The following is a 26618-nucleotide window of genomic DNA, read 5'->3' as shown; positions in this document are numbered from 1 at the left end:
ACTGCATTATACTTGCGTGCACACGTGCGCACACACTCCGCGACAACATTTTCTGCTGCGATCCCCCCAGCTAAAAAGCATTACAGCCACTACTGGTACCAGCAGAGAAGGGAAGGAGGTACAGCGTATTTTTTAACAATGATGCTAAGCAAGCTAATAATTAGAATTTGCTGTGGTCAGCTTCATTCCAGAACACTTTATGGAAGGCACATTAGAAGTCTGTCCTTTCTAAAAGATTTTCTCCTGTAAGACTCACATTCATGCAGAAGGCAGATGTGCATCTTCCAATAAATAAGTTGCCCTCACAACTAAATTTTAACAACCAGGAGAATGTAGCAGATGAACCCAGCTTCTAAAAAAAACAAAAGAAATTCTCCTGCATCAAGGATGTCACACACAAAACTACTTGAACAGAACATCTGTTCTCTATAATCTGATAGTAGCCTAGGTTTTGTACTGCACAAAGAGATCCTAAAACATGGGCAGATGTGTGGTTAAAGCTGTGCACAGGATGGTCCTTATCCTGTGCTACATTCTCTCCTCAGATGGAAGAATAAAACCTCATGCCTACGAGAGCCCCGTCTCACTGTCAGCACACATTTGGACAGCCTGAGACCCTATGGCTTGTTTTATGGAGTACCAGCCTTGTATCAGTCAACCTGAGCCTTTGTCCTTGTGAAATCATGCCAAAAAGCTGCTCAGGCCAGGGGCAGATGTCCTTTGTTCCAGAACAGATGCGGCCTTGCTTTGTGCCCTTTCTTTCATGGCCTCCCGGCTGGGGCTGCAGTGGCACCCTGTCCCTTAAATTGCCGTGTCTGACATCTGCCGTCGCGGCACAGGGGACATCCCTGCCTCAGATGCTGAGCAGCTGCGTGAGTCGTAAGGGCGCTGCTGCTGCGCAACTGTGCGCAGCGGGTGGCTGTGTGTGTGTGGGTGTGTGTGCGCGCGCATGTGTGTGTGCTCGCCTCCCTGTCTGCGTTTCATGACTGCGGGAGGTGACACGTCTGTGACTGAGAGCGGTGACACCAGCGCTGAGGATGCAAAGCAGCAGGACGTGGGGAAGCACTGGAGTCGCTATGGCTGAGTCAGCAGCCCCAGCCACTCTCCCGCCTGTTTATCTTACAGCAGCCGGTGCAGCAACCTTCCCGCTGCACTACGCTTGCTCGGTAAATTAGAAAAGTGTGTTAGAATGGTCTCAGCTCTCCAAAAGTAGAACAAAATATGTGATTTTGCCTGGCTATTTCTGTTCTGGTCTTTGCAAGCAGAACATCACTTGCATTTCATCCTTCACAAGACCTCCGTGACACTCCTACAGAACTCATTGATGGAGGCAAGGATAAAGACATTTAATTCTTCTTCCCCATGAAGTTCTGCTTCTTTACCATCATCAGAAGGAAATTCTCCATCTACAACTCTTGAAAAATCCCTATCCAACAGCAAGCGTAGAATCACTATGGCTGCGTCTAACTTGACTTTAAGCATACTTGCAGGATGCTGAATCACCGAGATATTCTGTCTTTGTAGATTGTCTCCCAACCTTTTCATTTCTGCCAGCAATAAGTAGTATAGCATCTGAAAAATAAACTACTTCAAGGAGCTTAAAATTAATTCCTTACTTTTTGTTAAACTCTTTTTTTGGCCAGATCAATTCCTTGAACCACTCCATTGCCTGATAACAGAACTACCTGGGGTGGGAGCGAGCAGGGACTGATGGCCAGCTGGATTTGGACTGGCTTCAGCCATGGTGAAACTGCGTCTGACTTCGAGAAGGGAGGCTTCAACCAAGGCATGACTCAGGCAATGATCTGGAAGGTTTAAAAAAAGACGTGTTGAGTGATAACAGCAAAGCCTGAGGCAGAAAAAAATGGTGCAGAAGTAAGGTGGTGCACCGTCTGAGTGGCTGGCCCCTCGGTGGAGGGTGTAATGCCTCCCTTTTTCACACACACTGTTATATTGTTGCCTCATGGTTGAGGATTAAGCTACCTAATTTCTAATCACTGCCTGGTGTGGCAAGGACTTGATACGTACATCTTCTGGATGGTAATGCTATGAAGCTCATATCTGTGAAGGTCAAATAGTGAAGTATCTTAAGACACTCAGAGGAAGAAAAGCTCCCTGTGAAATCTGAGACAGCTACAAGCGCTCATGGAACTGGAGGGGAGAAGATCTGAGTCTGCCTTGAAAGGGTGGGGAGAAAATATCACTATTTTCATAAAGTATCCCGATGTATTTTCAGTCATTGCAGGAATACCCTTGCAGTTGGAAACTGAAATGATTTAAAACTGTAGAGAAAAAAAAAAATATCAAAGAGGCGTCCCCTGATGTCTCATGTTCTCCTCCTGAAGCACATATGGTAGTCATGGCTTTTGATGTTTGGTATCACATCTTTAATTTGTAGGGAAGTTTTCTGTAAATTGTGATACATAAGGGCAAGTGAAGACAATGTTCTCTGGCCCCTAGGGAATCTGAAATAACTTTTGTCTTGGAAAAAAAGAACCACTGAGTTGAAGGGCACAGGCTTCTTCAGAGGCCTCACTTTACAGAACAAACTCCTTGGACCTTCTTGCCTGAAATGGTGACAGCAGGAGTTTCAAAAAGACTATACCATCATTTTCTGTAATAATTTTTCTCACTGAATTCAGAAATAGTTCCAACTCCAGCACAGTCATTGTACAAAACTGCTTCTTTCTTCCAGCAGTTGAAGAGGAACATGTGTCATATCATCAGCCTGGAAATTAGGGCCAGCAGATGAATGTCAAGGGTTATCCTGCAGTGAAACACTAAGCATGCCTCTCTTCTCAAGCATTGACACAGGCTTCATATCCCTCCCTCGGGACTAGCCATCTCCCAAAGATTATCTTTAATATACAACTTCTTTCAAGCAGACTAATCTTCCCCATTGTCTAGACGGGACAATACGGCCTTCAAACGAGAAGTGCAAATGAGGACATTTGTGTTCTCTCCTCATCCCTCCTACGTGGACAGCCAAGAGACCAACAGGGAATAGAGACTTGGATCTTGGATTCAGTTGACACACTGCAATAAAATCACAATCCAAATTGTAATAATATGACAGGAGAAGGATTCCTCGGGTATATTCACAGACTCCATAGGCATTTCCTCAGAGATAGTCTTTGAAACTCAGGGCAAAGAGCTTCCTCCTCAGACAAAGGGTTTTCTATCTTTTCTAGATGACTTGTTGCAGAGGCCTTTCATTGGCTTGCTACTTGGACTCTGGTTTTCAGACACGACCTTTTTCTTTGAGAAACCCTCAGAAAGCCTTTGGTCTCGACCGTTCGTGGGAAAAACCTGTCAGTGCCAAGGAAGAGGAGCTGATGTTTATAATGTGCAACAATTGAGTGGCTCTCAGCCAACAAGAAGTGAGGTCCAAGGGTCATATATGCCCTGCTCTGCTGCCAATTCTGAATGAATACGAAAGATCCCTAAAAGACAGCTGTTGCTATAGACTTGTGCTGCAGGTTCTTTGTTGCTGTTTCAAGGATTTTACATTAAAAATTTTTTTTTTTGCCACAGTTTCCATCTGTTTTCCCTAGAGTTGGTGGATGGTCAATTAACCAGAGTTTGGGGAAATCAGCAGTTTTTTGTTTGCAGTCACTCATGCAAATCTTTCTCTGCCTTCAGTCTGAGCTGATTTGCAAAGACAAACAGCTAAAATAAACATAGCTATAACACTGCCTGGTTCAGAGTCAACTGAATATTCAGCTCTGGAAGCACTGTGTGATTTTTAGGTAAAAGCATAAATCTATCCACATTTACTTTATGTTTGAAAGAGATCCATCGCCAGATGGGCCTGCCTTGGAGCCAGGGGCTAACAGAGTTAGACTGCGCTCACACTTCCTTTCCGGGACCAGCAGCAGCAATTTCAGTGGAAATACTCACAGATTAAAAGACGAACCCTGAGTTGGAGCCTCACACGTTAGTCTTTTGGGTTAACTCCAGTTCCTTGGCTTCTGCATTGACTGGTTGGGAGAAAACACCCTTCAAATAGCTCCTGGCTTATTTCCCCGACTTGCCTGCTCCTCAGCCCATGCTGTTTGTTTTCAGCTCTGCCAACATGGCTCTTTGCACGGCCAAATTGTAAAACCAATAAGGGGAAAGGTCCAGCTTAAAGAAAAGAGAATGGAAATTTGGGGGGAGGAAGGGAATATATATATATAATATATATTATAACCAATTATAACCAAATTGGTTCCCTGATACCATTTAGGGTGGGATCCCACAAGGCGCTGCGTTAGCCCAACCGAGTGGGGGGCCTGGAAAGGAAAAGGGGAAACAAGGGCAGGCAGAGATGGAGCAAATCTTGCTGCTGAGCACAACGGCTTGTGAAACCCCAACCTGACCTGACAGGGACAGGAGCTCCATAAGCCACTGCTGCCGCTGCCGCAGCACCTCTCTGACTGTGCCACAGCACGGGGCAGCCTGAGAAGCAGATTTAAATCCCTGTGGGCCTTCAAAGAAGACAAAAAATCTGGAGCTTTGTGGGGGAAGAAAGCAAAGGGTATGTTTCACTGCTCCTTGCCTTTTATGATTAGATACTCATCTAAAGCCCACTGAATTCATTTGAAAGACTGTTACTGAGTGCACTGTTTTGGATCAAGACTTCAGATCAAATATTTTAAAGACTTTATCAATTTTTCCACGGGCTACAAAGCACTGAGAAGGAAGCCTAGGAAAAGATACAAAAAGGAGAAAGAAATGCAAAGAGACAGAAACAGCTGTACACCATTGAAACAGGATGTTACTACGAGATGTAGTTTATAATAATTAGTTGATCAACATGCTAGGCAAGGGATTTTTTTTCCATTTTAACCAGTAGATGCACAGATGGGGTCTATAACAGAACCAGCATGTGTCTGGATTTTTTTTTTTTTTTTTAAGGCTGCATAATTTTACAACCACTACTAACATTCACGTGTGTTGATACAATGGTAAGAGTACTCAAACTTCTGAGAATTAACATTGTCAAACTGGCTTCCCGCCCATCAGGTGACATTGAAATTGCAATAGTCCTTGTCTGGAGCAGCAGCAGTGGCTACAGCCAGATTGTGCAGATTCCACAAACTGCTCCTAAGTAGTAGTAATAGCAACATGATGAGAACTCATTCAAGAAATGTCATTTTCCCCATGTTTTCAGCCAGAGGCACAGTGACAGCCACCTTGATGAGGATCAAGCAATAGATCCACTTTTGAAGCAGAGTTAGAAATTAGCTCTTCCAACTCCTGTTCCAGTGCTTTTGCCACATATGATATGATTTCCACAGGAAAGAGAGCATCAGCACACACTATCCATTTAGGCCACATTGACAAACCATGTCCAAGAGCATTCCCAAGCGCTCCAACATGCTCCTCTCCACCGGATAACTACCCGAACGTCCTCTCTGTCACAAATTTACTACTTTCAGCCACACTCTCCTCAATCCATCACCAGACACGGTTTGGCAATTAGAATTGTCTAGGGACCTTTCCCAAGAGGTGGTTCACCTGTGACAAACCTATTCTGGAGGTGATGATAGCCCCCTTAGCCCAGAGGTGGGCTGTCCCACATATGCGGCCAACTGCTTGGGTTGTTTGTGGCCACAGCCGCAGAAGCCACTTCACAAATGCACCTTCTGATTGACAATTCAGGGGTTTAATAAGCGGACAGATTTTCTAAGGTAAGTTTGAGGAGGGATCATTACTCCTTCCTCATGCACCTGTATCAGTGAGAAGTGAAGAAAATTAATCAAATGACACCACTGGTAATAAAAAGCCTCAGAAAAAGAAATGTACGTCAAGAAATGTGTATTCTGCCTCTCTCCAAGGACAGCGTAAGGAGTACATTTTGTTCCGGGATTTCCACAAGGAAGCAATTAACTCTCGGAGATTAGCAAATAAATATGCGTCAAGATTTTAAAATTTGGATGTGTTAGAAAAGATCAGCACTAGGGAAACTCACACAAACACACTTTCAAAATTCCTCTAGTGCTATCAGTTCAGCTGAATGCCGCCAGTTCACATGAAATGCAGGGGCTCCTCTAAGCAACTCATCACCTTTGAAATACTTATTTAAAAGTCCAGCAACAGCAGGAAAAGCCTTGCCTTAAGCTGTGTATCTATCAGAGACCCACACATAAAACATTACACAAAAAGAAGCTATTTCAGCATTTGGCCACTCCTAAGACTGGTCTAAACCATTCTGCAAAAATATTGGAGGATGTGCCCTGATCCCAGTTGTGATATAAGTCACTGCAGTCTTATTTGTCAGTGTTTTAAAAGAAAGGCCCATATAATGCTAATCTGATCAAACCACAAGCTCAGCGCTTAAGCAATAAAACTGCAGAGTTTTATTGGTCTTTATTACTGCACAAGTCTTAAAATATCTGACATGTAATACGACATCTAAAAGATTGTTGATGCCTACTTTTAAAAGCGTAGCTATCCTAGGCAGGAAATGAATAGTGTAAAAATGTAGTAATAATTGAAGTAACCATAATCCAACTACACTAGTAATCAAGAGCCCCTCTGAAGAGCTTCCTATCTTGGATGGGTTCTGCTGATCCCTTTAATTTCTTTGATTCTATCGGCAACATCAGTGAATCTACAGCCCTTAGAGCTGAGGCCAGTATAGGCAGCCACTGCATGGCACTGCACCAACATGAGCCTTACTGCTCCAAAATGAGTTGCAAATTCTAGGACAACAGGTGAACAAAACCCACCACCATCAAAAAACCAAAACTACATAATTCAAGCTCTGAAGCAGCCAGCATGAAGAAAGCAGTGCTGTGCCAGTAGAACTATAGATTTTTTCCAGTATGCTTGTCATTTGGATTACTGCCTCCTCAACTGCTGGTAGCTGAATTCCCATCTCACCAAAGCTTTTTGGAGGAAAATCCCTCAGAGATAGTCTACTTTCCCATTTTTTTTCTTCATTTCTTTAGCTCTGTGGAAGGCCCACCCACAGTTTTGGCTCCCTACTGCAGCTCTCTATTCTGTTTAAGTTCTTTTCTTACTCAGTTATTTGCAGCTTCCAATTAGAGCAAAATGTCTGCAGGGATCTTATTAATTAAAAAAAAAAAAAAAAAAGAAAGAAAAATCTTCATTTCAGTGCTGAAACCACATTTGGAAAGCTACAAATATTTCAAAATACATTCCATCTTTTTTTTCCTTCGGTTGTTTTTTTGTTCTCTGTCCCAACTACCTCCAAAATTACTACTTACGATGGATAAACACAAGAAATATACCATCACCTATAGCAGCAATTCTCAGTTTGAGATTTGTGAACCACCATATATCCATGATGCTTCTCCTCAAGAGATGCCAGAGTAGTCCTCGGAGGGAAATGGTTGCAGACACACTGAAGTTGTTGCAGCACAAACCATAAGGGCTGCATAACCACCTTTTTGGCATTATAAAATGCTTTTCTATAGAGTGGGAATTTTCACTTCAGTAACAAGGTACTGTGATAACTCATGAAAACACCTCCACAGCTCCATGAAAGTATATAACCAGAAATAACACTTGGATTCTAGGCTACCTTCTTCAGGTTCTGCCTGCAATTTGGACTACGTAAGCCTTCAGCTCTTTTTTGTAATACATGTTTCCTGGCTCCAATCCCCTGTCTGCTAGTGGTACGTGCATTAATTGATGTCTCATCATAATATTGTTACAGCAAAACAGTCTTCATTGTACTCCCATTTTATTTCGCTTAATGCAATTATAAAATAGCATATACATCTGTTAAATATTACTATTAGTGAAGTAATAAATTCCCTGTAGCACAAGCAATAAAATTTTTTATATAGAGCATATTTCTCTTTTGACATGTTAGTATATTGACTCATGAAAAATAGAAGCAATGCCCTCATTATTCCTCTAGTCCAACTTGAAGGATGCTCTAGCCAGTTCCTTCCAGGAAGAAAGGATGCTGAATATTTGATATATATGATTAGTGAAGTCTGTAGTGACCTCTTCTAGTATTCTGCATTGTTAAAAATCATTGAACCTTGCAGAGGAACGTTACAGGGGCTTTAAGAGTTGTCATGCATTTAAGATAGTTTCACAAAGCCATGAAGTTTCTTGACGGAAACAGGTAACTTAAACTGTTAAGGAACTTTAAACTAAACATAGGTAAATGTCACCATCCAAAACAAAAAAGGTCATGAGAAGCTGCTCAGGGGGTTGAATTCTGTGCCTGAGGGGGATTCCCTGGGTACTACTTTATGTTTGTTAGAGACAACGGGAACACCTCTGGATTTACCTCTCATTCTCAGTGTTAAAATTCCAAATTACTACAATAATCTTGGTTTTTCTATAGCTCAGTCCCTCAGCAAATCTGCTGGCTGCTAAAAACAACATATAAATGGACCCAAAAGGCAATGAGCTCTAGAGGCATCACCTCCACGACAGCCGAGATGCAGGCTCTTTCCATCCACACCCTAAAAGAATAAGAGCGCACAGTGCTCGTAAATGGGATTTGGGCTTGGGCTTTCCTCCAGTCTGAAAGGGTCAGGCAAAAAGAAATCAGTGCTCACATAAGCACAAGTGAGAAAGCTGGGATCATAACTCAGTACTAACTAAAGCACTAGGGTCACCCTTTCCCCCATGCCGGCACTGCCCTGTTCAGACGGTGCCGGCTGCCTTTCCCCAGCACGCAGCAGCTCAGGGTCCCTCTCGCTGGCACATCCCAGCTCCGCCGTCGCTCTGGCAGATTGTGAAATTCACCCTCGCAGAGCAACCTTGGGGATGCAACTGCACCCCAACCTCTGCCAGCTCAAAAGCGCTTGGCGGTTTTGCTGCCGGGTACGACGAGGGAGGCGGCAGAGCGCAGAAGGGAAAATTCCAGCTGCGGTTGTGTTTCCCCTTCCCTCCCTTCCTGCCCCACAATAACTGCACTGTCAGGAACAACAACATGCTGCGCGATCGCACTCGTGCTGCTCCCCAAGTGCAGCTCCTGCCCATTTCAACCCCTTGTTGTAGAGAACGTTTTCTTAGGCACATTTAACTAGCCCCAAACCTCTACGTCTGTCTAAAAAACCAATATCAATTATTAATACATGATAATACATAATTAATAGCAATACTCAGAAGCAGTTCTGCTGGCTACTAGCTAATCGAGCTTTACACTGAAGCATGCTGGAAGATTACTTTTAATGCCATCCTATCATTTAAGGGATATTTCACCATATATTTCTAGAGTAACCAAAACGGAACGAGTCTGGTTGGAGCAGAGTAACCAAAGAGTTAGTTATTTCTAGAGTAACCAAAAGGCAACAAGTCACGGAGTCTGGTACTGGCCAGGTGTATTCATGATAAAAAGCATAAATAAATTTATTAGCCAATGACACAGAATATTGTATGAATTATACAACGTGGTCAGAGACACACTTTCTCAGGGCTATAAATGGTCCAAGTGAGGGCTGAGCAATGTTAATGGGACAGCAGTGCACACATACACAAACTGCCTTTCACCTGTGGGTCTAGAATAACTGTCCGGCTGCTCCCTCTGTTCCCACAGAGTGCTTTCCCAACGCGTGCCATTATGGCCAGCAGAGCCGTCCCCATTGTGTAGAGGAAGATGAGGCAGAGGCAGGTAGAGCAGCTGGCCGGCAGCTCACCCGCAGAGCCAGGAACAGCAGCCAAGTCCCTCAAACTCTGTGGCCACGTCCTATCGAGTCAGCCACACGCGAGGGAGCACCTCGCTAAAACAGGGGGAACGTTGCCTTGGTAGAGCTTCTTACTCGAGTATGGCGGGAAGAGACTTTGGGTCCCGGTCCACTCTGCTCAGGACCTTTCTCAAGCACTGCACTCGTTTCAGAAGAATCTACTGAAAGGATTTGTAATTCATTATCAGCCTTCGCGGCTTTCAGCATTAACGACTGCAGTTCGCAAAACCTTGAAATAAATTGAATACAGATGAGCAAGACCAGAGCCACCGATAACAAAAGAGCCCAGCAGCAGACGAAAAGAGAGTTAAATAGAAAAGCGCTGTTCAGAGACAGAGACACTCAAGTCAAGTCAGTGCCCACTACAGAATGCCAGCAATGGCCTTCTTTGGGGGGTAGGAACTGTGCTCGGGGTGGCAGTTCACAGGGGAGCTGGTTTTTTTTTGTTAATTTGATTTTGTTTGGAGACTTTTAGTTTGACATCATATAATTTTCTGGAAGAAAGTCCCTTTTCAAATGTTGTGCGTATCAAAGCAGCTATTTAATCACTACAGTTTGCTTAATACGCATATTCCCCAATACCAAAGAGTAAGTAAGGGCCTGTTCCTACACTTGGCAGAAACGTACAGCAAAGGCACAGCAGAAATGCTGGTGAGGGCACTACGCTGCATGGAACAGCAGTGATGCAGGCCTGGCTGATAGGTTTGCATGGACTTTAATCCTCGTTTGTCCTTCTGCTCCTTTCCCAGGCTACAACAGGGAAATATTTTGGCAGCACCACTATGTACCACTACCCTGCCCGTATTGTTCCACTTTTCTTGACTACTAGCTTTTTCTTGGAAAGGAAAGGATTTTTAGAGCATCACAAAAAATTCATCCGGGGCTTTTTACAGAACATGTTGTAGCCAAATTCTGACTCCTGCATAGCGATAGATGTACAACAACTTGTTTTGAAGTCAACTCTTGAATTTTTCAAAGCAGAAAAAGCATTTCCCTCTCCTGCTGAGAGTAAGGCTACATATTGCTGATCACAGTGACCTCTCACAGTGATCACTTCCAGAGGCAATAAAATAAACGGCATTTCAGCATTTGCTGACCATAAGGCTTTAACAGCTTCAGCCATAAGCAAGCAGCATATTTTCTTTTCTGTCATAGATGTGTGAATTTCAGTTGTAAACTCTTAGTAAGTACTTATTCATGTACCTTTTCCTGTTACATTTCTCAAATGCTTTGAGCAGAAAACTTACTTCTGTACTTCTACAGAGGATCCAAATGGCTTTAGAGCTCTCAACACACTTGTCACTTTTAAAGCCTCATTTAACCATCCGGGCTCTTCCTATATGTCAAGATGCATCTGAATCCTGAGGCAGGCACTATAAATTTTTTGGAGATCCATTTCCACTAGAGTCAGACATGGCAGAAAACATTCTGCACTGGAATTAAGCTTACGAAGCTTCCTTGACTTCAGCCTGAGCAGCCTGCAATACCTCAGAGACATCTAAATGGTGCCGTTTTTTAAATTTCTGCACTGACAAACTTTTGCAAAAATCTTGCCTCCTTTCTATCTTTCATTTTCTTTCTTGGAATAAATTGGCCAACTCACGGCTGCCTTCTGATGTGCCATATTAAAGGGAAGGAGTACTAGTACAGAGCTCCTTTCCGCATTAGGCAAAAAGAATCAGTGCGTATGTCATATATTTCTTGGAGTTTCTTTACCTTATAAAACAAGCATATTATTTTGCACACACACAACAGCCGTCCCAGACTTCTACTACTAATGACAGTGATCTGACCTGTGATCTTCATCCCAGTTACCTGTGAACTTACATATTCTAATCATCACCCTCCCTTTCCCCTGATAACAGACACAACTAATATAGCCCCACTCATGCTTCTAGGTGCACCTTGCAAACCTGGGCTCCACGTCTGGCAGGAGCTTGTTCCCAGCAATGGCATGAGGCTCCAATGCAAAAGATACTTCAGAAGTCCCAGACGCACTACCCAAGCCCTGGAGAATATCTGGGGTTACGGTGGGTGGAATTTCAGTTTCTTCTTTTGCCACGTTGTAAAGCCATCGTCTACTCTGAAATGTACGGTACTCGCCAACTGCTTTTGCCAGGGGTTAAATAGCTTTTATTCACAACACCACAAAGACTTCTCTGTGCAACAGTGCCAGAAACGTCTAGGAATTCTGCTTGGCTTCATTTATATCTCTCTGGATGTCATGCGTACTATATTTTCATACATTAAGGATCACTATAGAATTTATCATCGGCCATAATGGTTTCCAGGAGAATCGCTGGCTCAGCTTTAAGAGTGAATAGCTTCATCTTTAGTTTAGCACTTCTGTCAGGCTAGGATCAAATCCAGACACTTTCAATTTTTCTTTTAGTGGATCATCTACACTTAATCTTGGCCTCTGACAAACAGGATTAAGAAAACTCTCTATTTTTGTTCAAGGTCCCAAACCCATATATAAACACTGTAATTTACTACATAATGGCAGCTCTTTCAAGGCATAAGTATAAGTAGCAATAACAATCATGCCTTTTTTGAGAAGTTCTTGTTTCCGGAGGTAAAAAACACACAGCTGAAGCGGGGTGTGCATGACCTTCACATGCCTGATCTCCACAACGCACTGAAAATCCTGCTGCAGAACAGGAGGATCAACAGTCCCTTCTCATCTGGAAAATTGAATGAGATTACATAGAACAGCAACAATTTCTCACCTGATCCCTCCCGCAAATGAGGTTTGCTAAATTGCCTTGGAGATTTCAGAGGGCAAATTCACCCACTGAGTTGCAAGAGTTACGGCAGGGCTCAGTCTGGTTTCAGTACAGTAAATGGCTGTTGAGTACTGCGGAGGTTACGGTGTGCGCAGAGGTAATGAGATGAAATCGCAGATTAGGGAAGGCTTCATTTGCTAAGGTATTTTAACGACAATAGAATATTCCTAGAAGTCTAGTACATATTATTAGTTTAGCTGGTGAAAAAAAAAACCCCAAACCAACCCAACCAAAAAAATACAAATTATTTTCCATGGAGACTTTATAAACAAGGCAAGGAAGGGGTTTCGGAAGTAAAACGGTTCCGTTTTAATTTAGCAAACAAAAAGATTTTCTGCTGTAAAGACTTCTGAATGAAACATTTTCATTTTTAGTGAAAAATCCCTTTTTTGGCCAAAATTAAAATTCCAACTAAAAGAGGGGGAGGGGAAAGGGTTTTGAACAATTCCTGCAAATATGCCGGGGAAGCTTTGCCTTCTGGTACAGCCATGGCAGGCTAGAAAACAGCATACACTGGAAGTTTTAAAAAGCATACATTTAAATTTCCCTGTTCTTACTTCCTTTACTGCTGAGCTTGCAGAAACAGAGACCGAGGGGAGGAAAGACTCCTGTGAAGCACGTCTGTGCTCCTCGCGAGCCGGCTTAGTCCACATCTCCCCACTTGGACCCTGACACAGACTGCAGCAGCTCCAGAAAGATTCGCAGTCCTGGCACCGTGGTGGTTTTTCCTCCATGCTGAAATAACGACAATTTGTATACATCATTTTTTCTCTATTCCCCCACTGTACCTGCAAAGAGCTGCAAACAGAACCTGTTTATCCGAGCACTGTGTTGGAAGTGTGAACACAGACCTAAAGGAAAGGGGGGAGGGAAAGGGCAATATTTTTTTGTTTGTTTGAAAGGCTGGGTGAACTCTGAAATGTAGAACGTACTCGTTATAATGATTTCTTTAGTACGTGAGATTTTATCCTAAGAAACTTTAAACAAATGAAGAGCTTTACACAGGGATAATAAGCCTCTGAATAATATTCCAGCAGGGAATACTTCAGTGAGCCACACAGAAATGAGCATAATAAGAGTTAAATTGCTCTTGCTCCAACAGCAGATTTTTCTTCAAATAAATGCAATGAAAGCACTGTCCCCTGAGTATCGTTTGGTACTCTGAAGCCAAAATCCTCTCTTATTTACGCATAAATCTAGGGGCCTTATTCACAGGGTACCAGTTGCCTTGGCTCATTTCCCAAGACACGCTCTCTCCATCACCCCAGGTACAACCCAACATCTGCAGTCAGGCTGTGGATCTCAGTGGACATATTCCAGAGATATATCAGGATAACCACGTTCAGAGCTTAATTCTCATACTTACAGCTAATGAAAGCCCGATGTTGCAGAAGTTTATGTACCAGCAGAGGCCGGCAGTATCTGAACACGGGTAGCTTAAATTACCATCTACAACAGTGTTCAGACTCCTTTTACAGCAATAAGGAAAAAAAAAAAGTCATTTGAATCTGACTCAAGAAAGGCAAGGTTATTACTCATATCCCAAGGAGATACGGTGTGCATGATGAACTGAAAATGCTATTAGAGAAGAACAGATTCCTGTTATGATAGGCCAAGTAAGCGCTGGTTTCGCTGGTACACTGTTAATTACACATTCACTCTTTCACATAATGAAAAAATTCTCATGCAGTGTCTACAAAAGGGGCTTGCACATTTGCATATAATGAAACCAGCAATGACAAATGTCAGCAGTACCATACACTGATGCCATGAATAATGCATAACACAGAAATATGGAGCTAAAAGCAGAAAAATAATCAAAACCGTTGATCTTCCCCTACCTCCGCCCCCTCCCCCCCAGTCTCTCTTTACAGGCAGATAAAGTCTAATTTTCTGAGCACTTCAAATCCAAATAGTTTCAAGGATTCCGTTTCAGACAGAGGAAACTGATGAATGGTCATGGCAGATTTCACTTTTAGAGCATCAGTTCAGGGCTGGTCAGTCAAGCATTATCTGTTGGTTCACGTATCTGCCTGTGGCACTACCTGGGACATTATTTGGCCATCCTCAGCAGAAGCCAGGATTTACCTGGTTACTTCCCACCAGGAGCAGTGTCCTCATAAAAACAGTGGGGCTGATGAGAGGAAATGTGAAGAGTCACCACTCCCTGGCTGCATTGACATTGGTTTCTAAGATGTTTCCATGTCAGCTGGAAGCCTCCTGAAAGGCTGGTTTAGAGCAATAACTGAGGATGGAGAAACAAATCCCATCTCCTGCTCATATTTATCCATGCTATATCCTCCAACAATGCCAGATGAGTTACTGAGCTGTGCTTTCTGACAGCCTGGCTGGGCAGATGGTACCCAAAAACTGCCAGGTCAGAAGTTAATGTTTCCCCACTGGCTATAGGAAGCACTGCAATTACCCGAGATGAGGGTTTGCTTTGACAATTAAATAAGCAGATGCCCACTGACTTCAGAAGGCATCAGCGCATGCTCCTACAGAGGAGTCAGCACAACCCTCCCCCACAGGGGAGAAAGAGAAACACCCCACGGGGCAGGGGGACACTGCGGAAAGCTGGGGGAGAGAGGCATTGCCGGTCTGAGAGGATGTCTGGGAAGAGACTTCAGGTCGAGCAGTTCAGTAAAATTCTCTCCTCTGTCGCAACCAGTATTTAAACTGGAATTTGAACAAAATCTGACCTGAACGAGGCAGCACTGGTCTAATTCTCCACTGATAACACTTCACACCATCACACAAACAAGGAAGGTCAGCCCCGCTCCACAGCCGTCTCCAGACTAGAATAGGAGGGAGATCTCATTTTGTTCACAGCCAAAGCATGTTCACTTCATGGGAAGCTGTAAACTTTTTATTCAGCATCATCTTACACTGCTGGTTATCTCCATCACCTATGTTCTCCACTACACAGTTTTTTAATATATGTGCAAGCACGTATATATTATGTAGCTTTTAATTACTGGTTCACACTCCTAAGCAGAACCTGTCTCTTTCTACACAGAAATCCACATTAAGAGTCCCAACGGGATTTTTAATCATGTTTCCACTGCATTATACACTATGATAGACTACTTAGTCATTTGATCATGCGCTGTTTAATCCATAAGAACCTGGTCTTGTTCCCTGCACAGAAAAGATGTTGTCTGGAAATGCAGTAACATTTTAAAACAATTTAATTTCTTTGTGCTTCTGGGTGTCACAATGACACCTATCTTGCTGAAACCATTTGCTGCACAGATCTGTGTAATTTTGTCCCACCTGAACACTTCTTTCTGTAGAATTAAAGTGATGGGTTTAAGTGAAAAAGATTGAACTATAACACACATAGCAAAGGGAGCATAAAAAAAAATTTTTTTAAACAAGGAAAGTAGGAAAGTCCAGGAAAGATGGCAGATTATTTTTAATACATATGAAACAGAGTATTGGGTCTAGAAAACCAAATCTCTTTGCTCAATGCAGTAAACAGGGAGACAGGGTCATTGGCAGCATGAGACAGGACATTCGCTCCAGGAAGCTTGCTTATTTCCACAATCATCATCACAGACAACATTAACGAGAGCCTTTATATATTAAAATGTAACATTCTTATGCATGCATGTGCAAACACAATGGAGTACTGAGAGATTGTCTATTCAATGGGCATTGCCATACTATTTATGTACGCATGCATGGGCAAAGCTAATGAAATGCAGAGACAACTTCGTTTATTGTATGACCAATAACAGTATATGCAAAAGAAATAGATTTTTAAGAGACTGTTAATTCAGTCCTCTGAGAACTTGTTTCTTCCTGGCACCGAAAGACATACCAGCTACCTAGAGAGAGCGGTCCAGTAAAAGATTCAAGCCTATGCTGAATTTCAGGTTTATGCCAGCGTGCTGCAATGTGCTCTACCCCAAACCAGAACATCCAGTTACAACCACAAACTAAAAATTCGGATGGTACTTAAGTATGTTTTCTTTAATGCGGACCTTGGTTTCTGTCAAACATATTTCCATTGTCTCTTGCTGAAGTCAAATATCAGTATAAAAATGCTACAAAGGCTTTCTTTTTTCTTTTTTTTTTCCCCCTAGAGAAGAAAATCAAACACTTCTTCTTTCTTCTTGAAAAACTGTTAAACTTCCAGAGAGAAAGAAAAAAACCTGTTGATGTACTGAGAACAAGTGGTACAAGTATGAGCCAAAGAAGGAAATGCTGGATTGGACTATCTGAAGAGCGTGAAATGATGCTTAGCAACCAGCTGAGGACTTGCATCCTCCCAGATGCCAAAACAAACTGGCCCAGAACAGAATATTCATTTCCCACATTCCAGCAAATAACACTTTTACCATTCTTAGCTTTCAAATGTAAACTCTAAATTCCCTCCCCACTGCATAATTTTAAACAAATAAGTAATAGCAAAGAGCAAAAACATTGCAAAAAAATCTGCATTAAGCCTGGAGAACATGTAATTTAATATACACTGCACAGCAGTAAGGATGTGGAGTAATTCAGTCTTTTAGCATAGTTCTATCATTCTGCTCTGCAGTAATTAAGTATTGTGCATATGTCTGCAAGGCAGAAAGAGCTCTCAAGAGAAGCTGAGGACTCATATATTTTGAGGACATGCTCATCACTTCAGAGGTTGGCGTTTAATACTGTGTGGCTCAGTTTTGACCACTAAGTTGTAAACCAACTTTCTTTCTAGAAAATGTATTACTTGCAATGGGGTCCACAAACTGTGCTATGGGTAGTACTGAAGGCACACAGGGCCCTTCAAAGTGGCCAACGGTCTGAAAGTAGAGGCACCATCGTCAGTCTGCTACCACTGATGATGTATTTACGCTTTTACCTCACTTGGAAGCTGCTTGCTGTTTACTCTGGAATTGTTTCTTATCCAGACTACGTTGTTACAGGTTCAGCACAAATAAGCAAAAAGGGACTGACCAGAAATTAAACCCAAAATACTCAAAACTAACTTACGTTGCACCTCCTTGCAACTGCACTTACGACATCAACGTGGGCAGGGAACTAAGCTGAGAGAGAACAGAAGCAAAGCTGCAGCAGCTCCTCATCTCTTTGGGTCCCTCCAGGCTTTGCTGTGTGGAGAGGCAGGTGGGTGTCACTCCCAAAGGCTTTGGGTCAGAAAGCCTGAGCTTGAAACTGAACTGCTTTAAATCCTGCTGTTCCAGGGTGATAATTCATACTGTGTTTTAGGTCAGGAAGTCAACTGGGCGCTGCATAGTACTTAAAATTTCTTTTTAAGATCAGGAGAAGAGTCAGTGAGGTGCTATTCATACAACCTTCTATTCTCATTAACCAAAAGGGAGAGCTGGGAAAGCCAGAGACATTCAAGTCCAAATTGCTGTTGTCCTATGCTGCAGAGTCTTCTCCTGCACTGTTTTGCCTTGGTAGAACGTTGCCTGCTTACATGATGATAGATGCAGGTCAGCAAGGTCTCAGAGTTGCATCTACCCTGGCCTTCTAAGTCCATTGCCATACTTAGCCCAGTGCACCAGCAGCAGAACAAATGCCTCACACACACATGGTGTGAAAATCGGTCTACTCTGACACAGCCTATCCTGCTGCCATGAATGGAGTGCTGCTGATGGAGTTGAAGCTTGGCATCCTGCTTTACTGACTTTGGGGGCAGAGTTTGGAAGCAGCACTGCCAGAGCGGCCATGAACACCTAGGGAATACAGTTTTGCTAATGCAAACTTACAAAAGCTAACAAGAACCCCCAAGATACGTCTTCCATTTGGCCTGCACAGCCACAGTGGATGCTCTGAAACTACTGCAGCTAGTTAGGTGCAGCTGGTGAGGTGCGTTCCTGATGTACCAGGAATAGCCCTCCAAGGAGAAACCCAGCAGAGCAATTATTACAAAGTCACTAAACATTATGAATGAACCATCAGGGGCCTTTCAGAGAGGTGGCTGTATCATGTCTGCCTCCGGCTTGCATTATCCATTTCTCAGGCTAATGAGAATGACAGAGTCCCTCCCACCAGAGTAATTCAGGAGTACATTATACCTCTTAAGAAAATACGCGCTTCCAAATGCTGAAAGAATAGCTCAAACATCTGGACAAATCTTGTACCTTGAAAGCGAGTAAACCGGAGTGGCCTCCTGAACTTTCTTTAGGGGTGCCTTCCATTTCCAGGTGAGCTGGTCAGGTTTTTTCATCACGTCAGACCAGCACAAGCTTTGGCAGTTCTTTTTAAAAAAGTTTTTCCTGCTAGTTTTAAATCCTGCTTGATCTTTTGCTTGATGCAGTAAAAATTTCTCATCCTCACACAAAACTCCCCTGTCAGTTCCAGGTAGCTAGTTATTCCTCCTCTGTACTTTACATTTTCAGAGTCAACCTGGTTTTATGTCCCTCCATCAATAAGAAGGGAGGGAGTAAATTCGGTGATAAAAGGACTTACAAGGCTGCCATCTGGAAATCAGATTTTAGAGACTTCAACAGTAAAGAAAGAGATCTGCAACTTGTACAGTTATTTGAATTAATAAAACTCACCTGGATATCAAAACACCCCTCTCCTTTGGAGGGTTAAGTTCTCAAGCTCACTCCTCCACAAATCAGTGCTATCTGGAGGCAAGAGGCTGGTTGGTTGGTTTTTCATGCCAGGAAGGAAACAAATTCAACCTTTTACATTTAGACATTTTCAGCTGTTTATGAGTAAACTGTGAATTAAAGCCATATTTGTGCTGCAGGCCAAATCATATAATAGCTAACAAAACTACACTCTTTTCTCCAGGGCTTACTAAATGTAGCATGACAACCACATTGACCCACTGGTAAGAGTCAGGTGCAAGTCTGGAGTTTTCAAATGCAAAAACCCTTTCCTCAATAAGCGTGTGGAGTCACAACATTTTCTACAAAGCCCACCTGACATAATCAGAATTTGGGTTGCTTTTTTTTGTTTTTGTTTTGTTTTTTTGTTTTTTTTTAAAGCGTACAGATCTCCCTCGCTCTCTTGAAGTCTGCTTGTTCGCCTCCTGTGATGAGCATGCAAAACAGTTCAGTGGTGCCAACCTGATCAGCAACACAACAGATACCAAACAATTTCAAAATCACTTTCCATTGGCTCTCACAGGAGACATTGTAACAGCAAATAGAAAACTTGAAGGGTAAAACCAGAATTCATCCCCCCAAAAGGCCGTCTCCTTAAGAGATGCACGATAGAAATTCTATAGAAGATTCTTTTTAAAACATAGCAGAGATGACAGTTTTGGATCAGTGAGAGGGGCTCCTAATCTTGCTACTACTTACCCAGAGTGTTATTAGCTGGCGTGCTTTCCTATGAAACATTTGGCCGTGCAGGGGATGATCTGTGGGAGTCCACCTGGAAAAAGTTCACTTTTCCTGTCTGCTTTTACTGGATAATATTGGAGAATGCTCACCGCATCGCTGGATCAGGCCTTAGGATCATTTACTGTTTGACACTAAAACTAATGTCTGAGCCTCATTTTCCACCCTTTTGCATTAAAAAGGGGTTCAAGCGTCCCAGATGTGCTGCAGAGCAACAGAGCCTCAAGGTTCTGCATTTGCCTACCAGAACCAGCTGTTCCACCACAGCTCTTCCCAGCAGTGTTGACTGCAGCAGTTTTCCTGGTGGTACTGGTGCAGAAGAACAGGGTGATCAGGCCCAGTCAGCATAGGTTCGTGAAGGGCAGGTCATGCCTATCAAACCTAATATCCTTCTATGATAAGGTGACCCACTTAGTGGATGAGGGAAAAGCTGTGGATGTTATCTACTTGGATTTTTGCAAAGCTTTTGACACCGTTTCCCACAGCATTCTCCTGGAGAAACTGGCTGCTCATGGCCTGGACAGGCGTACTCTTTGCTGGGTAAAAAACTGGCTGGATGGCCGTGCCCAGAGAGTGGTGGTAAATGGAGTTAAATCCAGTTGGTGTCCGGTCACAAGTGGTGTCCCCCAGGGCTTGGTGCTGGGGCCGGTTCTCTTTAATATCTTTATCAATGATCTGGATGAAGGGATCGAATGCACCCTCTGTAAGTTCGCAGATGACACTAAACTGGGTGGGCGTGTTGATCTGCTTGAGGGTAGGTTGGCTCTGCAGAGGGACCTGGACAGGCTGGACCAATGGGCTGAGACCAATGGTATGAGGTTCAACAAGGCCAAGTGCCAGGTCCTGCACTTGGGTCACAACAACCCCACGCAGCGCTACAGGATTGGGGCAGCGTGGCTCGAAAGCAGCCCGGCAGAAAAGGACCTGGGGGTGTTGGTTGACAGCTGGCTGAACAGGAGCCAGCAGTGTGCCCAGGTGGCCAAGAAGGCCAACAGCATCCTAGCCTGTATCAGGAATAGTGTGGTGAGCCGGACTAGGGAAGTGATCATCCCCCTGTACTCGGCACTGGTGAGGCCCCACCTCGAGTACTGCGTTCAGTTTTGGGCCCCTCGCTACAAGAGGGACATTGAGGTGTTGGAGAGTGTCCAGAGAAGGGCTACAAAGCTGGTGAGGGGTCTGGAGGACGAACCTTATGAAAAATGACTGAGGGAGCTGGGGTTGTTTAGCCTGGAGAAGAGGAGGCTGAGGGGAGACCTTATCACCCTCTACAACTGCCTGAAAGGAGGTTGTAGAGAGATGGGGGCTGACCTCTTCTCCCTGGTGACAAGTGATAGGACGAGGGGAAACGGGTTCAAGTTACGTCAGGGGAGGTTTAGATTGGATATTAGGAAACATTTTTTCACTGAAAGGGTTATTAAACATTGGAATAGGCTGCCCAGGGAGGTGGTGGATTCACCATCCCTGAAGGTGTTTAAAAAAAGGGTAGATGGGGCACTTAGGGACATGGTTTAGAAGTGGCTTTTGTCAGGGTAGGTTAAAGGTTGGACTTGATGATCTTAAAGGTCCCTTCCAACCTCAGCAATTCTATGATTCTACTTTGCTTCCCTAGTTCTCAGTCTCATTTCAGATCACACACACAGAAACTTCTTTCTCTTGCCCTTTGGCTCTAGAGGTTTTTTCCTTCTCTTCTGGTATTTTTCTGTGCCATATCTTAAGTTGGCAACATATTCAGATGCCTTAAGAAGTCAGCGTGAAGGGGCAGAATTAATAAAATTAGCTTATGCAATAAGAGATATTTAAAAGGTTGCTTTATTACATGTTTCTGCAGAAGCCTGCTTCAAATTCTACTAGTAAATGGCTACAGTCATCAGATACATGCCCTAGCTGAATACTAAGAATCATTACAACCTATGTAATAAGAATTTATGCTGCATTGACTGAAATGTAACAAATCCCAGACACATGGAGGCCATACTTGGAGGGAAGGGTTGTGAATCCTTCCAGGCACATATAAACTAGAGATTAATGCAAGTGCTAGTGTACACATAAGAACAAATTTGTCCCGTTTCCCCCATTCTGCCATTGGTATCAGTGCCTAGATTGTCCAAAATCGCAACAAATTACAGAGCACAAGAGTTACAACTCTCTAAGAATCTCTGTGCTGGAAGCATTACTGCAAATCACATTGCTAAAATAAAGCAAACAGCTAGAAAATGTTAGATTCTTTCTTTTTTTTTTCCTGCTCTGAGGAAGCAGTTTGCTTATTTAATATTATTATTATTAGCCCTGTTTATTATTCATTTCTGGAACCCCATTTATTTTTAATTAGGCAAAAGATCACCAGTGCTTTTTCCAGGCCAGGAGAAAGGCTCCATAAATAAGGGTTCACGGATGGGCTCCAAAACCACTGGGAGTTAGGTTGCAGGGTAAACATCTATATTCAGACGAGATGCAGTATTGCTTCTCCTTCAGCACTCAAAACCAAACACTGTGTTATGCTTTTAAATCCCTGCAAAACATTTCTACTTCCCTTGGTATTATATATCATGTATTTTGGTAACTCTTGACAACAATCACCACAAAAAAAAAAAAAAAAAAAGAAACCTACAGGCTTATGAGTAAACCACCAATTTTCCTTCCATGTTGTGCTTGCAAGGGGTGACTGCAGTTACTGCTTCACAAGCGCCATGACACGCAGGCTGGATTTGGTAGCTTTAACCTGTCTTCCCCAGTTTGTTGAGAAACTCAGATTCCCCATTTTCCTAAAGCCCTGCTAATTATTAACTGCTGTGATAAAGAAGGCAGGTCTTAAAAGGTACGTATCTAAGCTATACTAATAGGACCTTTTCCTGGAGTAACTATTTCAGCCTATGCAGCAGCAGAGCATCCCTACTGTGGATGTAACTTAATAACAGCAGAACCACTGTATTTGGGGCAACCCTTCTGAAAGTCACCCTATAACTATATCGGTGTAACTGCATTTGTATTAGGAGATTTTCCTAGCCTGGCTCCACTAGCCAGAGATCACACCTTTTCATGTCCCTTGGCTGATACTGCTGTGCCAACAGAAGTCTGCAACAGATCTCCCTGCTGTGTGGCTCTCCAAAGGGATTTTGTTCACGTCAAGCGACACGGCTATATTTACAGCACAGAAAGGGATTTATAAATTACCATCCTAACCTGACACCAGCCCTTATTAGGGAGGGAACTGCGATTCTGTAGAAGATGCCCAGATGCTCCAGTGGAGATCATCAGTCTCTTCACTTACACCAGTGCAGAAACAGTGCAAGCCCACTAATTTCTTTGGATATGACCCAAGTTTACACCAGTGCAAGAGCAGAAGACAATTTGGCTTTAAATGCAATGCTGCTCCAGTCTTTGGTGCTGGTGATGTTGAATTCTGAATTACTTGCCATTAAAGAGGTTGGGGTGGATCGTTTGCAGCTGGACCTAAGCTACATCTTCATCTGAAGATGTGTTGGGTATTTTTACTTAAACTATGCAAGTGTTTAGGATTTTTGCCTCATGCTAATGAAGACAAATTGCTTTGCGGTTGCCATATGATTTAGAAAAATGAATTAAAGATTATGAGGGAAATTTGCATCAACATTTCTTTTCACTGTCCTGATTTATACCAGCTGCAGTCCTGACCTCAAAACCCCATGCTGATGTACACGGTGCAAGTCAAACTGCACAACACAACACTGCTTCTCACAGACTCAAACCTCCTTCTAGCAGCACTGTCTTTCTCATGCTCTCTTGGGAGGCTCATCAGCAACAAAGTCTGGGGTATAGATTAGTTTCCTATGATACTGTGGGCTTCCTACTACTTCTGCCACGTACTCACAGTGCTAGGATGAAACTGGTCCTGTACATTTGTTGTCAGCATTGAGGAAACCGCTAAGCCACATGGCTCTCACACTTCCCAGATTTGCTTAGTAGCTCCCAGGTTTTTTTTCAGTTGTCACTGCTTGGGGAGGTGTTTAAATTGTTCTCTCCTTTCCTGGATGGCAGCCAGAACAACACACAATTTCAGGCAGGGTCGATGCAGAGCCAACGCTCTGCCCAACAGTGTGAACGCATTTCATGAAAAGAAAATAAAATAAGAAGGAAATGACTCATTGCTATTGGCTTAATCCCTTCTGCTTTTTAGCAAATGACATCATATCCAAGCCCAGGACTGCATAAATCAGAAAGCAAAGCCAAAGAGAACCTGTGAGATTTACCTTTTGACATACACATATACACTTCATTCTGCTACTCAGCATGCAGAGAACAGCACCAGAGCTAATTATGTCATAACCTGAAGTGAGCAGAGAAAGATCCCGAGGGTGAAAGACAGGGCATGGGATAGGGGGTGCGGGTGATGAAGGGTGCAGATCTACACTTCTCACAGCCTGAGCAATTTGCTTCAGCGTATGACTGCGTTGTCATTGTCCTACCCATGCCTGAGTCACAGCAGGGCTTATTTATTTTTATCCCTGGTCTGATTTAGTTAGAGCACCACATAGAAGACAGTGGGATTTGTGAAAAGGGTGAGATTATACAACTATCATCCTATAGAGATTTACCAATTCAGGTGACGTATAGTCACTCACTAAGGTCAGGCAAACTGCAAAGCTGGAATGATAAGCCTCTAAAAGATCTGTTTTTTTTCTTGGTGAGGAGAAAAACCAGAGCCTTCCAGCAAATCTACCCAAGGATGATTTGGCTCACTCACCAGTTCCCTGCTGGAATAATTTCCGTTTCTACTACACAGCTCTAAAGCGTCAACAGCTAGGTCTTCAACCAGTGCTTTTACTCGAATTCCACTTGTCATCTCAAACTCCTCTCCCAGGCACAAAGCAATTGAGTATTTCCCTCAAAAATCTCAAATGCTGTTAATGGCACCCCCAAGTAGCCACTAGTGAAGTACAGAAATGGAGCTCTCGGATGACAGCAGGATGTTTGCTATTCACTGAGGATTTTTCTACAGTAAGAAGAAACGTTGAAGAAGCATCACCCTTAGCTAACACGTTGAAGAATCCCTTGCCTAAAGAAGATACAGAGAATGTGCTTTTCACCTTGCTTTCTGCCAGTGCACATTACCTCACCTCACCCTCCTCACACAATCTGGACAAGACCCGAGATACTCATACCCTAGGTCGAACACAAATTGTGGAGTTAGATTTTAAGTGATTTCAATTGGAAAAGAGCAAAATGTAGTTTTAACGGTAGACTAAAATTAAGCTCCCATTAGTTGCAACAACGGGGGCCAGGTTCCACCTTCTAGAGAAAGTTTTCAATGTCCAGCAACACAGGCAGACAGTGTTTCACCTGGGGACAGTCTGGGACACAGACAACGCACCTTACAGCCAGAATTTCCTCAATAAATTACACTCACTGTACTTAAACAGCTGACTTAACAGCCATATTCGTATTTCTGACACTGCACCCCTATCCCTCCTCCACCAGCAATGTTCTAGGGCAGACTTAATAGTTTCAGAAAACTGACAAATCAGCTGCCACTTGCTGGCATCTGAACTTATACAGGGTTACAAGTAGCTGTGCTAGGGTCTCGTCCCTGTGTTTTTACTCAGCCAAGAGTCCCACAAAAGCCCACAGTTGACACAATACATCCTCGGTGACGAGACCCTCATTTCTTCTTTGCTGAAGATCTCTTGCAGACCCACAACTTTGTATCTGACTGTTCCCATTACTATTTTCCCTCACCATTATAATGATAATCTAAAAAATACTTCGAGAACCCTAGAGAGAAACCACATGGTTCCAATCCAGAGTAATGTGTTTAAAGTTAATGTAAACACATTCTTAAGACTGCGCTTTTCTTGAGCTTATCATAATTTTTAAGGTGTCAAGCAGAGTTCACAAAGGAAGTCCTGCCCAAAACAGTGGTTTACCAGACATCACAGAGAAGTGTTCCTCTTGCTTCTGGTTGCTTACAAGCTCTGCAGAAAAGTGTTTTTCTAGAGCGTGTGCTTTCTCAAAAGAAGCACCAGCGAGAGAAAGAAGAGTTCTCAGAGCAAATGCTAACAGACATCAAAATATAGAAAATAAGTCTGGAATTTGTGGCAAGAATTAGAAAACTACTCTATGGTAGGAGAGAATTAGAGCTCTGGAGCAGCTTTGCAATAGGTCGGGAAAATGACAACTCTCAAAATGAAATTTGATAAATTAATCAGAATTCATATAATTCTTGGGAGAAGAGGGATGAGACTCAGTGACCCAAGAGATCCTTTGCAGCCCTGTATTTCAGAAGTGATAGTTTTGTGGTGATTTTAGCTGACCATTTTATAACTTAGTTGCACATATAGTTGAAATATATCAACGATGTCCACTCCTTTACATCGGGCATGTTTTCCTACTAACATCTTGCTCTAACGTGAGACAGGCAGGAAGTGACACTGGCTTCGCTCCTAAATGACTTTTACGGGATAGAAGATGAGTACATTTCTATGTAGGACTCCTGCCAGCAGTTCTGGAAGCTGGGGCTGTTGTCCTTATGCTTAGCAGTACAGATAGACAACACCACTTCATTTCACTGTAAGGAACATATGGTCTGTCTAGCACGCGCTTGAACCACTGCCATTTCATTCTAGCCTGGCTGTTTTGTAACAACAGAAGAATCTGATTTTCAACCCATCCATTTTGTCAGTAGCGTTGTCTTAAACCCATACAACTCATCACCCAGCTAGAGGCACAGTTGCAGACAGCCACGTTTAACTTTGCTCCGTGAAGCACGGGAAAAAATGACCTGCCAGCACTTAATCGCTGAATGCAGAAGGTTAAAGTGTTACTAAAAAAAGGACGCTAGTACGCTCTGCATAATTAATGTTTAGCCATAAGGTGAAATGGTCAAC

This window comes from Larus michahellis, chromosome 2 (assembly GCF_964199755.1).
Source record: "Larus michahellis chromosome 2, bLarMic1.1, whole genome shotgun sequence".
Taxonomy (NCBI): Eukaryota; Metazoa; Chordata; class Aves; order Charadriiformes; family Laridae; genus Larus; species Larus michahellis.
The sequence above is the reverse complement of the archived record's forward strand: the minus strand, read 5'-3'. Positions refer to the sequence as shown.